This window comes from Pseudorasbora parva, chromosome 3 (assembly GCF_024679245.1).
Source record: "Pseudorasbora parva isolate DD20220531a chromosome 3, ASM2467924v1, whole genome shotgun sequence".
NCBI lineage: Eukaryota > Metazoa > Chordata > Actinopteri > Cypriniformes > Gobionidae > Pseudorasbora > Pseudorasbora parva.
The window spans coordinates 55,769,480-55,783,944 of record NC_090174.1 but is presented as its reverse complement, the minus strand read 5'-3'; the positions used below and the strand labels follow the sequence as shown (position 1 = coordinate 55,783,944).

Genomic DNA, 14,465 nt, shown 5'->3' with positions numbered 1-14,465 from the left:
CATAATGGATAGCACTCGTACTTTCTTGGAGGTGAAAAGCAAAGTTATTTTTGCCCTGCAGGATTTCTTTTAAAAGGGTGTAAAAACGAAAGAAAAGACGAGAGTCTTTTTGAATAGATTATTCTAAGTTTCTAATTTAAAATGTTTGTGATTTAAGGCTATAACCTATGTTTAAATGTTTTGCCACTTGTGTGAGCTAAATCTAAAGTATATAAATATGAATAAATGAATTTAATAAAATGTTGTTTAAATGTAGTAGGCTACGTAACCTGACTTCTACTAAAGAGTAAACAAAGAGAATTGGAATTCTGACGAGCCATGTTCAGTAAAAACTTTTGGATTTTAAATAAAAATAATGAATCAATGCTGTGTTTGTGGTATGCAACAGCGGATCAGTTGCGGACTGCAAACGCAGCATATGTGAAAGCACTACAGGGCTTACGGATCCTGCAACGCACACGCAACGCAACACGCACCGCACACGCACTGTAGACGGAGTATGTGTGAAACGGGCGTGAGAGCAGAAAACGGCGCACAAAAACAGAAGGTGAATCCGAAATCGTCCCCTAAACCCTCATTCAATATTCCCTTATTCACTATTCCCTACGTTAGTATTTGAGTCCACTATTACAGTTCACTTGAAGTCGGACAGCAGTTGTGTGTAGCTACATTGGCTGTACACTCGTTATTGCGGTGCAACATGTGATTGAATGAGTGCACTCAAACATGTCCACTGTGGTTTCGGACACCACTGCAAATGGCTGTCCCCTCAAATAATGCCCTTTTTAGAGTATAGGGGCGATCTTGGATTCAGCCATACACATTTTGAAGACACCTCAAAGGTAGGTCTGAGGTAAGGGCGCAGAAAATAAATGAGCCAATTTCTCCCACTGAAGTTCAGACAATGTACGCATTTTTTTTTTTTTTTGAAACTAGGAATTTTTATGCTTCCGTTACATCTCTAAGTTCAACTCAGCTCAGCCTTTTGAAATGTTATCTGAGGTTATTTACATTTTTTTCTGGATCTAAAGGAACAGTTGAAATATAGTATGAACTTTTCTTGCACTTTTTCATTTTTCCAACACTAGCTGTTTGTATTTCTGGAAGATATTGCTAATGATTTTTTACCCGTGCAATTTGAAGCACAGAGAGAGAGGGCAGTGTTGAAGATTATATACATAGGGCCCTATAATTTCCGTGATCACGGAATCGCGGAATTGGCATATTAACGCGGAATCTGCATATAAACGCGGAATCTGGTGTTAACGCAGATTTCCTCGGAATTTTACATATTTTGAATATATGTAAAAAACAATGAAAGTACGGCGAAGTTGGTCTCCACGGCTCTGCTTTCGGCAGCGGAAAAGTTAAGAAACTCGACGCTAACGGCGGTTTCACACTGCACGCGCAGGCGGCGCAGAAGCTTTGCGTATGGAGAGCGGGAGCCGCGTGCTCGTTGTGCTCAGGCAGCATTGGTCGTGCGCGCACCTGAACCGCGGCTCGTGTATTGCACAGACAGACAAATATTGTCCATTCTGTCAGATTTTCCGGTGTTCTGCTCGACCCCTGTCATCTCGTGCTTTGATTTATAATGGGCACATTAGGCAGCAATGCATATCTGCTGCAAATGCGACCGTTTTCCCCTCTGTTCCAAACATGCATTTAACATGCTGTAGCCTGGGTAGTTTACATGATAAGTAAAAAAAAAAAAAAAAAAAAAAACATGATAAGTAACCTTAAAGTTAAAATTAAGCATCTAGTTTTAATAATTTAAAGGGGCCTTTGAAGTTGGGGGAAAAACTTCTGGCAGTGTTGTGTTTTCGTGTATTTTTATTTTTCACAGCTCTGGATATAATGGTGATTGTTAAACACACAGAACAATTCACTAACATGATTTCATGGTTTCATGATTTCATTAATGTATTTTGCCGGAAAGTTTAAAGCTAATAACCATTAATATTTGAAGTACTTGAAGTGCAGTGTTATGCTGCATCATATTTGTCCTAAAAAGTAAATGTGATGTTTGTTACCTCAATAAATTTAAGGTCATTCCTATTTTTTGCTTTATGTTCTATTATATTAACATTAAAAGCACACTCTTTTTTCACCAAAATAACAGTAAAAGGTAAAAAAAAAACTGAATTGCCAAATATTTTAATGGAAAAAAAGGAATCTGCAAAAATTAAAACGGAAAAAACGGAATTTGCAAAAATTCAAACGGAAAAATGGAATTTGGGAAAAAATAAAACGGAATTTGGGAAAAAATAAAACGGATTTTATAGGGCCCTATATACATTTAGTTGGGTAAATTATACATGTGAATGAAGGTAAAATTATGTTATGAGATTTCTGTTTTGTTTTCTTTTTTAACCAGGGGGGTTTGCGTTCATTGATTGTTACTGTCTCAGTTCAGCAGAAAAAGCAGTTTACTTACTAGTAATGTTGAAATTAATGTATTTTCAGTGCAGATTTAGAGATGAAGGCATTTTTTCATTCATCATATTTTTTTCAGACATGGTTAGGCTACTTGTTAAATTTAGATATTTTGTACCTAAGCAACTTAAACAGAACAACCTCAAAATGAGATACATTTTGAGAAGGATTACCTATGTTTGCTTTAACAATATGAAAAGACATGTTTATCTATATGAGAACATATTTAATAGTCCGGACCTCGGCCGGTGAGGAGGGTTCATTTACTGGACCCCATGCAAATCTAGTTGAAGACCCCTGCTGTAGCCTATTAGAGGACTAAAGTAGGGAATAGTGAATGAGGGTTTAGGGGGCGATTTTGGATTCAGCCCTGGAGAACGACAGATGACGTCAAATGCTGAGATTTTCTTCACTAATCAGCGATTTGTAAACCATGCATGAAAAATGAGAAAATCTAGCCAAAATCAAATTTTTAAAAATCTTTTCTCTTTATTCCAATACAAATATGAAATTAAATTATCAGATGATACACGGACTGTGCTCTGTTTGACTTTTCTGACATCCTTTACTCTTCCCTGATGATGACCTCTGGCCTACTTTCTGTAAGATCTGAATTTCTGCGGTTTGAATTTGAGAATATTGAATTTGATGATCTGAATTTCTTCTTTATCTGAAATCTTGAATCTGTATTTTCAAGAACTGAATTTTTCCAGTATACACTCTAAAAAATCCAATTAATAAAATGTTGGAAGAGCAAAAAAATATATGTTGAACTAATTTTCTTACTTGTGCTTAGTTCAGAAGACTAATTATATTAAGTCTGCAGAAATATATTTGAAAAACATTAAATGAATTGATATATTCAAATCCAGTTAACCTTTAGAATTGCAAATGTTGACTGGACTAAAAAACGCAAATCCAGTCAACATTTTATAAAAGTAGGCTATATGGCCAACACAATATTTTACTATGGTAAATAGATTTTTGTTTGTGCTGTTGAAATGGGCTGTTGGAAACATATGATAAAATAGCCTATATCGGAACAATATTTGTGAAATTAGATGTATTTTCGATGTTTTGTTTATGATGGTATCTGCATTATAATGAGAAGATGGATCCTACAACACTTACATATTACATATTTAATATACATATATAATTATTTCATGAACATATGTAGTTAATTGTGGCATTTAATCTGCCTAATTTTAATGAATACGTACAAGAGCTTGTTTGACTACGCGGAGGGATCTGTATTGCTCGTTTGATTTCGCGGAAGCATCTCTGGAGTACTTTGATCCGCGGAGGGATTGAGATCAAAGGACTTCGCGAGGTTCACCAGAGAGGCAGTAGCAGCTATTTTGAGGATGCAGTTCACGCGTCAGGTAAGTGTTAATGATTAAACTGCAGACAAATATGTCGAACATATTAGGCTTGTGTGGATATTTAACGTTAGACGTGAAGTAAGAAGTAAATATATCCAAGGGAAATAGGGATTATTTAGGCCTAAGTGATGTCGAAGTCAAGTTCACTCCTCATCGAATAAATGATTTACGTTACGTTAATGTAACCATGTTTAAGTAATAATACATAATTTTGTTTTAAACTATAATACTATATAATGTAGTTTAGATTTAATCTCAGCTGTTGTGTGCTATTTTTGTGTCACACAAACGTTCTCTCATTAGCTATAGGCCAAGGTGCTGTGGTGATTTTTATACGTGCAAATTTACTGAAACATGTCAAAGTGTAACTTAATGTTGGCCAAATAATGTATGCTATTTAGGGTTACGTGGTTGTGTTGAAAGTGATTTTTTTTTCGCGTTCCAACTTTTGAAAATTGTCCCGTAAATTAAGGGAACAACATAACCTATGATAAAATGGTGCTCATTTCATCGTCCTCACAAGTGGGACGAATTCTAAACTTTAGTTTAGTCACACATGCAAGTAAATTCTTAATATTGATAAGATGTATAAAGGATATATATTTTTATTATTATTAATTTTTCTCTTTCTTTCTCCAACAGGGTGTGACCAAGATATCCATTGATGCTTTGTCGTTACAAAGTTTCTCATCCACGCCAGTCAGTTCTTCTTAAAGGGATATTTAACCCAAAAATGAAAATTATGTCATTTACCCTCATGTTGTTCCAAACCTGTATGAGTTTCTTTGTTCTGCTGAACACAAAATAAAATATTTGGAAGAATGTTTGTAACAAAGCAGATGGAGCAACCATTCACTACCATAGTAGGGGGAAAAATACTATGGTAGTAAATGGTTGCTAATCTGCTTTGTTACAAACATTCTTCCAAATATCTTATTTTGTGTTCAGCAGAACAAAGAAAATTCTACAGGATTTGAACAACATGAGGGCGAATAAATGAGGACAGAATTTTCATTTTTGGTGAACTATCCCTTTACCAGCTGAAACACTGACAAGTAGCAAGAATGCTCCACTGAATCTACTTTGACTGTGTGTGTATTTTCAAAACTAAAGGTGCATTAAAGATATTAAAGAAAAGTGACAAGGGCTTTGGTCATTTTTTTATTATTTAAAGAAATTTGAAATGAATTCTTATGAAAATGTATTGTTTGTATGCCAAATGTTATAAATGCAGATGATACAATGTGCTTTAATTTGTTTTTATCCTCACTATAACATGTTGTAACTAGTTCACCTGCAATTTCTAGTAACAATTAAAACCATTTCAAAATGAAACCCCTAATTAAAACGTTTTAGTTGAATTAATTATAAAAACAGCTTGAGTTAACGTACATTTTAAAGTTGAAGTCAAGTTTGAGCCAACTAAAAATTGTTAATTCAATTAACTTTAAAAATAATTGAGCAAACGTACATTTTAATGTTGAAGTCAAGATTGAGCCAATTAAAAAATATTAATTCAGGTAACAATTTCTAGAACAAAATTGACTGAACGTAAAAAATCTGTGGAACTAGTTACTAAATAATAATTAGTTGAAAGCACTAGAAATGTTTTACAGTATATTAATTCAGAACAAAATATTTGCTGTTTAAAATAAATGTCCATAATAAAATAAAAATCCGAAATGTCCTAAATAAAACAATTTCGCCTAAAAACATTTCAGATGTGTTCAATTTCAAATGTTCTATATTCAACATTTAAAAATTAAATTCAGAACTATGTAAAATGAGACATAATATTCAATTTTGTTAGATTACACTTGTCAATAATTTAGATTTATACAATTCAAATTCAGATCATTTTGTCATAGTTCTAGCTCCATACTTTCTAAATATGGCCATGAGCTGTGCTGAGGAACTTTTTGCTACAAACTGATCATTGTTCAAAAAATGTTGGGAAATTTCACAGGACCAAATGATTACTAATAGGCTTTCTGCAAAAACAAAACAAATTTAAAGAAGAAAAAAAGCATCCACTGACTTTCAAAGCTGCTACAGAAACTACTTTCGAGATGGAAATGTAGTGGAGTAAAAAGTACGATATTTGTCTTTCAAATGTATTAAAGTTAATGTAATATGTTTCCAGAAAAAAATAATACTTAATAAGTAAAGTACAGATACTCAAAAGGTGTACTTTTTTACTTAGATACTGTCCATCTGTACTGTCAACACATGTATTTCCATACAACAGCGAACCTGCTCGCGTGACATCACGTCCCATAAAGCTTTGCAGAGTTATAGACATGGTCACCAAGCACCAAAAAAACAACAAGCTTATTAAGCTGCGTTCATGCCATAACCATAATTACAAGATGGCAACCGGTGATGTTCTACCTGGAGCTGTTCACATCCTCAGACTCGAATTTATGCTTTTCTTTGTCAACTATCAAAACTGAAATTAATCTGCAGCCGTCAGGCAGTACAACTAAAATGTTTATGTTCATTATTACAAGCTTTGGGACAGTGTTATCAAAAGTACCGACCGTGATACCAAATTATGATACTGACATTTTAAAAATGTGACGCTTTGAGCGCTGTTGAGCGTAATCGTAAACACCTCTGACTGGCCATTGTGCTCACGCGTTCATCAAATATGTCTGTGATTGGCTACAACGACCAGCGCTTCACAAACATGGTGTAAAAATACATCAATGACGCTCTTCACAGAGCGCTTGCACAGATACACACAGAGTTAGGGCTGTGCGATATTGAAGAAAAATGCGATACCTTGTTAAATAATGCGATATTCGATACGCGATACGATATTGCAGTTAGATAATTCAATTACATTAAAAAAATTAAAAACTGAAAATGATACCCTTTATGTGTTTTACATTCTTTCTGTGAAAAGAAAGCGTCGCTACAACTTCTGAAAGTGACCAGCAGCATTTTAGCAAAAATGTATGTTGCAAATCTAACAATATAATTTAAACATCAACGTAAACAAACAAAAAATGTAATTGCAAATGTAATGCAGACATGAAACTGAACTGCAGGGATCACGTACTTTCAGCGAGGCGACTTGTGCATGTTTCGGTATGTGTGTGTGTCAGACAGCGCAAGACTGCAAGCTATTGTTTTTCACAAGTTATTGTGTTTAATAACTCTTTTTAACATCAAGCAAGTCACATAAGTAAAAGTCGTGTGCCCAGTCCATTCTCTCGCGATAATTTTGATATATTGCGCAGGCCTACACAGAGTGTTTGAATGTAGGCGTCTATCAGCCTACCGGTCCGCTGGTTGACGCCTGCTTGTGCTTTCAAACGCTCCTGCTCCCGCTTTCAAAACACTTTCAAACACTTCTGTGTTCTTTCAAACAGAGACTGTAAAAAAATATGGACATAGTGTCCGTGATGTTACCCATAGTATTCCAATAAGCCGTTCTGAAGCGTAAAGTAGAGACAACCTGGGCATCACCATCTTGCAAGCGAGTCATCGCATGTCACTCCCAGAAAATTGGCAAAGAGGCGGGATGTGGGCGGAGCTGAGGTGACGCAATGACTATAGACAGCGGATAAATGGCTATCCACCTGTCACTCAAAGTAACCACGCCCTTAATTATGCAGAACTTTAAGGCTTTATATAATGTAAACAAATGATTTATAAAAAAAAATCAGCCCCTCACAGTTGTCATGAAGGTCAAAATTACAACCCAGGCTCATTGGAAATACGTGACTCTGCCTAAATTTTTGCAACACCCGAAATATGTACCTGCACTTTTTGGGTGAAACGTCCACCGGAGGCACTAAGTGGTAATATTTTTTTCTCCGTTCCAGATGCGCAACATGACATCATGACTTCGCGTAAACATACACGTGCCAACCTGATCCCACAGAATGAATATTTATAGCCTCATTTTATATTTTGGAGCAACTAACTCCACTCCTACCCTAAACCGACCAACTCTCAACAATATAAAACACGTAACAGGCAAATGAATGTACAGTCACATGTATTTATTGCAAAAACTGACCAAAAAACTGTATAAAAGTATTAACTCATGTTGCATTCCAAGTCTTCTGAAGTCATACGATATCTTCACGTGAAGAACAGAGTTGATCTTAATGTTTTAGTCGTTGAAATGATGATCGCGCTCCTTTGCGAACAGAACACACATGCACTCGTTCATTCATTTTTCTAATTCAAATGATACACACAAGTTGAATGATGCGATCGTTCACGAGACACACGAGAGCCAATGGCATTTCACAATCGAAGCTGACGTAATGACGCAGTTGGTCACGAGACACACGACAGCCAATGCTGTCAAAGCTGACGTGACGTTTCTTCCGGCGGCAATATTAGAAATTTATTATTAATCTTTGTCAGATGGACTCAATGTTACTGATCGCTTTTGGGGATTTTCTTCACACAAATCAATCGTTTGGCCTCGGAGCACTTGGAATATTTGTACTTTCTGAATAAATTATGCATGCAGTCGTATTTGCCTGTTATCCTGTTTTTTCTAATACACAAATGGGTAGGTTTAGGGAAGGGTTTGAGTTACTCGTTCAATGTGTCTGAATATGTGTGTGTGTCCACAAGGAAAATGGATTTATAAACATACTAAATAGTTTTTTTTGAAAATTTTTTGGTAGGTTTAGGGGTAGGGGCAGTGTAGGGGGGTAGAATGAAACGGCGTCGATAAACACGCTAAAAAGCGATTATGCGTCTTGATAGCACGCCAAAATGGCATACGAATTGGCGTGTCATACATCCGCCATTTCAAGAGATCATTCTGGGAATGGAGAAAAAATATTACCACTTAGCGCCTCCGGTGGACGCTTCACCCAAAAAGTGCAGGTAAACGTACCTGGAGGTACATAATTAGGGTGTTGCAAAAATGTAGGCAGAGTCACATATTTCCAATGAGCCTGGGTTGCAAAATTAGCTGTAAAGGCCAAAACCACAATTTCTCCCAGGCTGTAAACATGTTTTTTTCTGCTGTAAAGTTGGGAATTTTAACATGGGGCTCAATGAGATTCTGCTCCCTTCTGGAGGCCAGTTAAGGAATTGCAGTTTACATTACTTCCGTATTGACTTCAACAGAGATTGTGGGAGGTTGCCGCTTGGTTGATCATTGTAGCCAATCACAGGCACATCCAATGAGCATGTGAGCACAATGGCCAGCCAGAGGTGTTTACGATTACAGCTCAACAGCGCTCAAAGCGTCACATTTTTAGCATTTCAGTATTCAGCATTTGGTATCGCAGTCAGTACTTTTGGGAGGGTGGGATCTATGCTTTCAAAGCTAGCTTTCTTTGAGCCTCTCCAAATGACCTACCCTACCTTTAAAGGTCCCGTTCTTTGCATGATTTCGAAGCTTTGATTATGTTTTCAGTGTGCAATATAACATGAGTTCATGTTTCGCATGTAAAAAAAAACAGTATTTTTTAACACAATTTACTTATCTGTACAGCGCTGTTTTCTCTGTCCTAAAAACGGCCTGATAATTTCCTTGTTCTATGAAGTCCCTCCTTCAGAAATACGTAACGAGTTCTGATTGGGCCAGCGCTTCCCGTGTTGTGATTGGACAGCAGCTTAGCGCACTTTGCCAGGAAAGGTCCCGCCTCTTACCATAACGAGGAGATGCATGCGCTGAATGCACGCTCTTCTCCACGCGGGAGAGCAACAAGACCACGCCCCCTATTTTGCGTGTTCTTGTTGGCGGAGGGTTAGTCAACAAACGGTTCTAGTGACGTCACTCCTGAAGGTGTAGTCCAAACCGGCCGTTCGCTGTAGGCTTTGAAAGGGAACTTCTGTATTGAACTTTGAGCTTTATAATTTTACAGGTATTGTTTATGCTCTAACAGCAACATTTCACACTAACTTTTGAAAGATGGAATTGCGAAGAACGGGACCTTTAATATTTCATATTCAACAAATAAGACATTAACTAAATGTTTGAATTTTCTTAAGATTTTCATGAATTCAGGCCCTGTTCCCTAATCAGATTCCTCTTTCCATGCCAGTTTTATAGTCCACCATGAAATGGTAATTCTGATTACTTAGAATTGAGTTGAGGTTCATAGCACAAACCTCCATAAAATTACGCACCAATTTTTTGAACAAACCCCTGATTCTAAGTGTGACCAATAGTGCTGGGGGGGGGGGGGGGGGGGGGGCTTTAGCACAGAGCACTAATTATACACTTTGTGGCAGGCGTTCCAAAGTGTGCCTTCAAATGAGCAAAAAACACATTTCGACACCTCGATAGCACTCAGTGATGTCTGTGCATCTGCAAGACAAATATTATGTGTCTCCAAACACACAATGACAGCATTCTTGACTCGACTGCAAGCAAGATACAATGAAACCTTGTAATTTTCCCTCCTGTCCTGTTTGCACAAGCCCATTCAATAGTGTTTTTTTCTCTCCCTGACACTAGCATGCACAAAAAAACAGACAGAAAACACACATTAAAGTGGCTGCACAACCTGAGGAGGCTGATCAAAAGGAAGTGCATGTACACACATGCACACACACACTCACAAGTAGCACGTTCCTTTGAGCATTTAAGGCTCCTTTGACCATATCGCGCAGTCACATCTCGACACACTGTTCCCCCAATGCAGGGGTGGGAGTTCAGGGGCCAGCGAGTGTGGGAACGGGGGATTCTTGAGATGAACGCATGATGCAACAGAACTGTTCTGCATGTGCACATGCTGGCATCAGTGCTTCTCTATGCTCTGTCATACATTTCAAAGATTTCTGAAGCGCTCTGAGATGTGTAATTTCGTATTTATATTGAGACGCTCAGAAAACCAAAACTGCACTTATGCATGTTATAAATATCACACCCACCCATGGTCAAAGTTTAACACTCGCCAAAGTCCACACGAGAGAGTACTAATGTAGAAATAACAATTAGTAAATATGACGCAATGCATGTTAATTTTGTTATTTATTTATCTGCTGCTTGACTCAGTCAGGTCTTTTGAAGGAAGCTGACTGAATCCGTTGTCAAAGGGACACAAATATATTTTAAAACATATTTTTTTGATGGCTGTAAAAAATATTTCCAGCAGGTTAATACAGCAGGCCAGGAGTGGTAAACAGTTTTGGACTAAAATATAAAAAGTACTAAATAATCAGCTAATAAAACGCATATTTACATTTTGCATGCAATTTTTTTTTGTCATGTTCACAAGGTAAAGCTAACCTATTTGTTTTGATTATTTCGGTTTAATCTAACCTATTTATATCTCAGATGAACCCATCTGTTAACAAAATAATACAACGTCAAAATAACAAAATCTGTGGTGGGTCCTACTGACTGTGTTAATAGATAATGCACAATTATAAAAAATAAATAAAGAATTATAATATATATTTATACATACATACATACATACATACATACATACATACACACACTAGTGCATTTAAAACAAATATTACTCAAAATAAATGTTCAACAAAAACTCTTATTAGTCATTTTCACCACTGCAAGAACAAAATCGGTGTATAAAAAGTCAAATTTACATTCCCAAATCAAACAACACAACCCAAGAACAGTCGCACACACTCAGCAGATGCTACCTGAACACTTTACGGTTTGTATTCAGCTGCAGGGCTATAACATCTGCCCGACATAAACATCACAAACTGATCCAGATGCCCAGATGATGAAAGCATATGTATGCAAACACATGTTCACGAGCGCACTTCACATGTGTATGCAAATGAGCGTGGCATATTATTATTAAAACACATCATAAACTAAAGTACAGGCAGGGTTTCCGGTCGCTTGTTCTAGATAATGAAAAGCACATCTGGAATAAACTCGTTTCTATACACTTGCCCATTTCACATGTGTATGCAAGTGAGCTCATGCCATATTATTAATAATAAAATACATCATAAACTAAAGTAGGCTAAAAACGGTTTGTATAAACGAGCCATATACAGTATGCAAATGAACTCGTGTTACATTATATATATATATATATATATATATATATATATATATATATATATATATATATATATAATTATTATTAATGTGTATGTTGTGTTACAAAAATTACGTAATAAACGGCCATAATTCGATGCCATTAGGATGCTTGTAAGCGGGTGTGAACGCATGAGCACGTGCAGTTTAATATGGTCAAATTAATATGGTCATAAGTTTTCTTTAATTGCAAATTTGAAATGACGCAAATTCTAAGAATACGTACGTAATTCACATATCTCTCGGCACGCGCTGTGAAACTGCGCGATCCCTTTAAACTTTTTTTTTTCTGCGCCTCGCGTGCAAGTGTCAAGTTTATTATAACTTTGCAATAAACTTTGAGAGGGGAGATAGCAGCCCATAACCTCAACAGCAAATATATGAACCTTTCATAATAATTACTGCGGTGTCATAACTGTCGGAGAGCAGAAACGGGAGACCCCCCCTCTCGAACTCTAACTCTGCGTTATCTGCACTGACCAAGAAACTTCTAGCCAGAAGTGTCGGGATATATATCACGAACAGTTCATAATCTGCAGAAGCCCTTTAAACATCTTAATTTACAACAAGAGAGCGCTTTGATATAGATTAAACATGACTTGCCTGCCAGCCGTGGTGTCCGTTACTTTCTCTGTCATGTTGGATGCGCGCAAGTCCTGCGTAAACTTTCAGGAAGGAAAAAAACTTTCCATGGACACTGCGACAACAAGCGACGAAAATCCTTGATGTGGCGACACACGGAGTTTCCGGCAAAATAAAAGCCCTATTCCGTGCGCTACCGCTAAATTCCAGACAGATCGGAATTGAGATTTTTCCCACTTCCTTCTAGGAAATAACGTCTGGCACGCCACTCAAAGTCGGACATTCGGAGTGTGAACTCGGGGTACATCGATCATCGATTAACACCGACCTCGGGCTCAGTAAGGCGCGTCATTTGACGTCACTCTCAAGCTGTTGGCATGTCCTGCTTCCAAACATAGATGATACAAATAGAAACCACATTAGAGGCGGCTATACCTAATCCATCCGCCATATTGGAACGGTCTGATTATTTTGCTAAACTAACACAAGCTAACACAACATTAAGGCGTTAACAAAAGTAAAAACATTAAAAGTAACATGGTAAAAAATAAGTAATATTGAGTAAATGCACTTATAAAATACCTGTGAAAGCTTATCAAATTTCTTTGGCATCAGTGACTTACTGTGAGTAACGACATGCTGACCTTTGCAAGATGGCGTGCTCGCCGACATGTCTGGAGTAGTTGAATGTGGATCTACGTAATATACATATCTATGTTTCCAATGAGCAGAAACGGAAAAACAAACTTAGACATTAGGCTTATGTAATATGCCTTCGGTTTATGTTGTTTTTACTCAGTTTTTGCCATTGTTGACACAAAAACACCATATGATCTCGTTGTGTGACCGTGGCGACATCATGTGGTAAAAGTGACGTCAGATTGCCTGGAACTCAGTGAGGTCTGAAGTGGGACAATTCATTTGCGATCTTCTCATGTTCAACCCAACCTCGTCTGGAACGCAGCATCAGACATTCATGTAGTTTTTGTAACCTTCTCATACACTTACATACTTACTTTAAATTATTTATAATATTCAAAAACAAGGAAATAATGTATAAAAGTGGTTTAATCTGAGAAACATTCAAGAGGTTCTTGATTGATCAAAATCTTGATATATGCATAGGGATAAGGCCAAGTGTGATAAAACTAATATAAAACAACAATAAAAATACAATAATAATAAAAAATACAATACAGATTTTTTTTTTTTAAATCACACAATTATACAAATCGTATACAGAATTACATGTATATGACGTAAACAGATATGCTATGTATAGTACAGTTCTGTGCATATAAAAACCCGTGAAAATACAGGTAAATATGAACTGTCAAATAGATTAATTACGATTAATTGCATCCTAAGTAAAACCTTGCATTTACATAATGTGTTTGTACTGTATATAATTATTATGTATATATAAACACACACACACACACACACACACACACACACACACACATATATATATATTTGCAAATATTTTTTAAATAGACAAATATAAATATTTGTAATTATATCGTGTATTTATGTATACATATTATACACAGTACACACACATATTATGTAAATGCAAACCTTTATTTTAGATGTGATTATTCGTTTTGACAGCCCTAATACACACACACAAAACAAAATGTTTAAAAAACGTTTTTTTGTTAAATAGCTGTTAGTATGTCACAAACATAGACAGTAAAAGAAATAGCTGTTAGTATGTCACATACGGTGCGATTATATAATGTATAACCTTATTTAATGTGCCACGTTGGGACTTTTATTTTGAAAATAGTCTCTAGCTAAGTGCTTTCTTGTTGCGTCACGATATATATTTTGTAGTTTCCTGTCAAATGTGTGCTGCTGTCCATTGAAAGCGTATTGCTAATGCTAGCTGTGAAAAATATAAAATTTTCACGTTATGAAAAAGTTCCACAGTAATAACAATCCCCTCAAAACTTAATCTTTACTTCCATGTAATTAAAAAGGCCACAAATGGCATATATAAATTTAAAAGTGTTTCATAGTTTATTTTTTATTATGCACATCGCTACAGA

At 36.3% G+C, this 14,465-nt stretch overlaps 1 protein-coding gene across 2 annotated transcripts in view; it reads right to left on the bottom strand.

Annotated features, from left to right (window-relative positions):
* sh2b3 (SH2B adaptor protein 3) overlaps positions 1–12,656 on the bottom strand; it is a 78,184-nt gene extending 65,528 nt beyond the window's left edge. Inside the window, exon 1 of one of the 2 annotated variants that reach the window (XM_067439550.1) lies at positions 12,433–12,656. The gene's annotated coding sequence lies outside the window, so the exon portion shown is untranslated. The remainder of the gene's footprint in view (positions 1–12,432) is intronic. The other variant, XM_067439551.1, reaches the window with a different exon arrangement.
* Between the last annotated feature and the right edge of the window lie 1,809 nt (positions 12,657–14,465).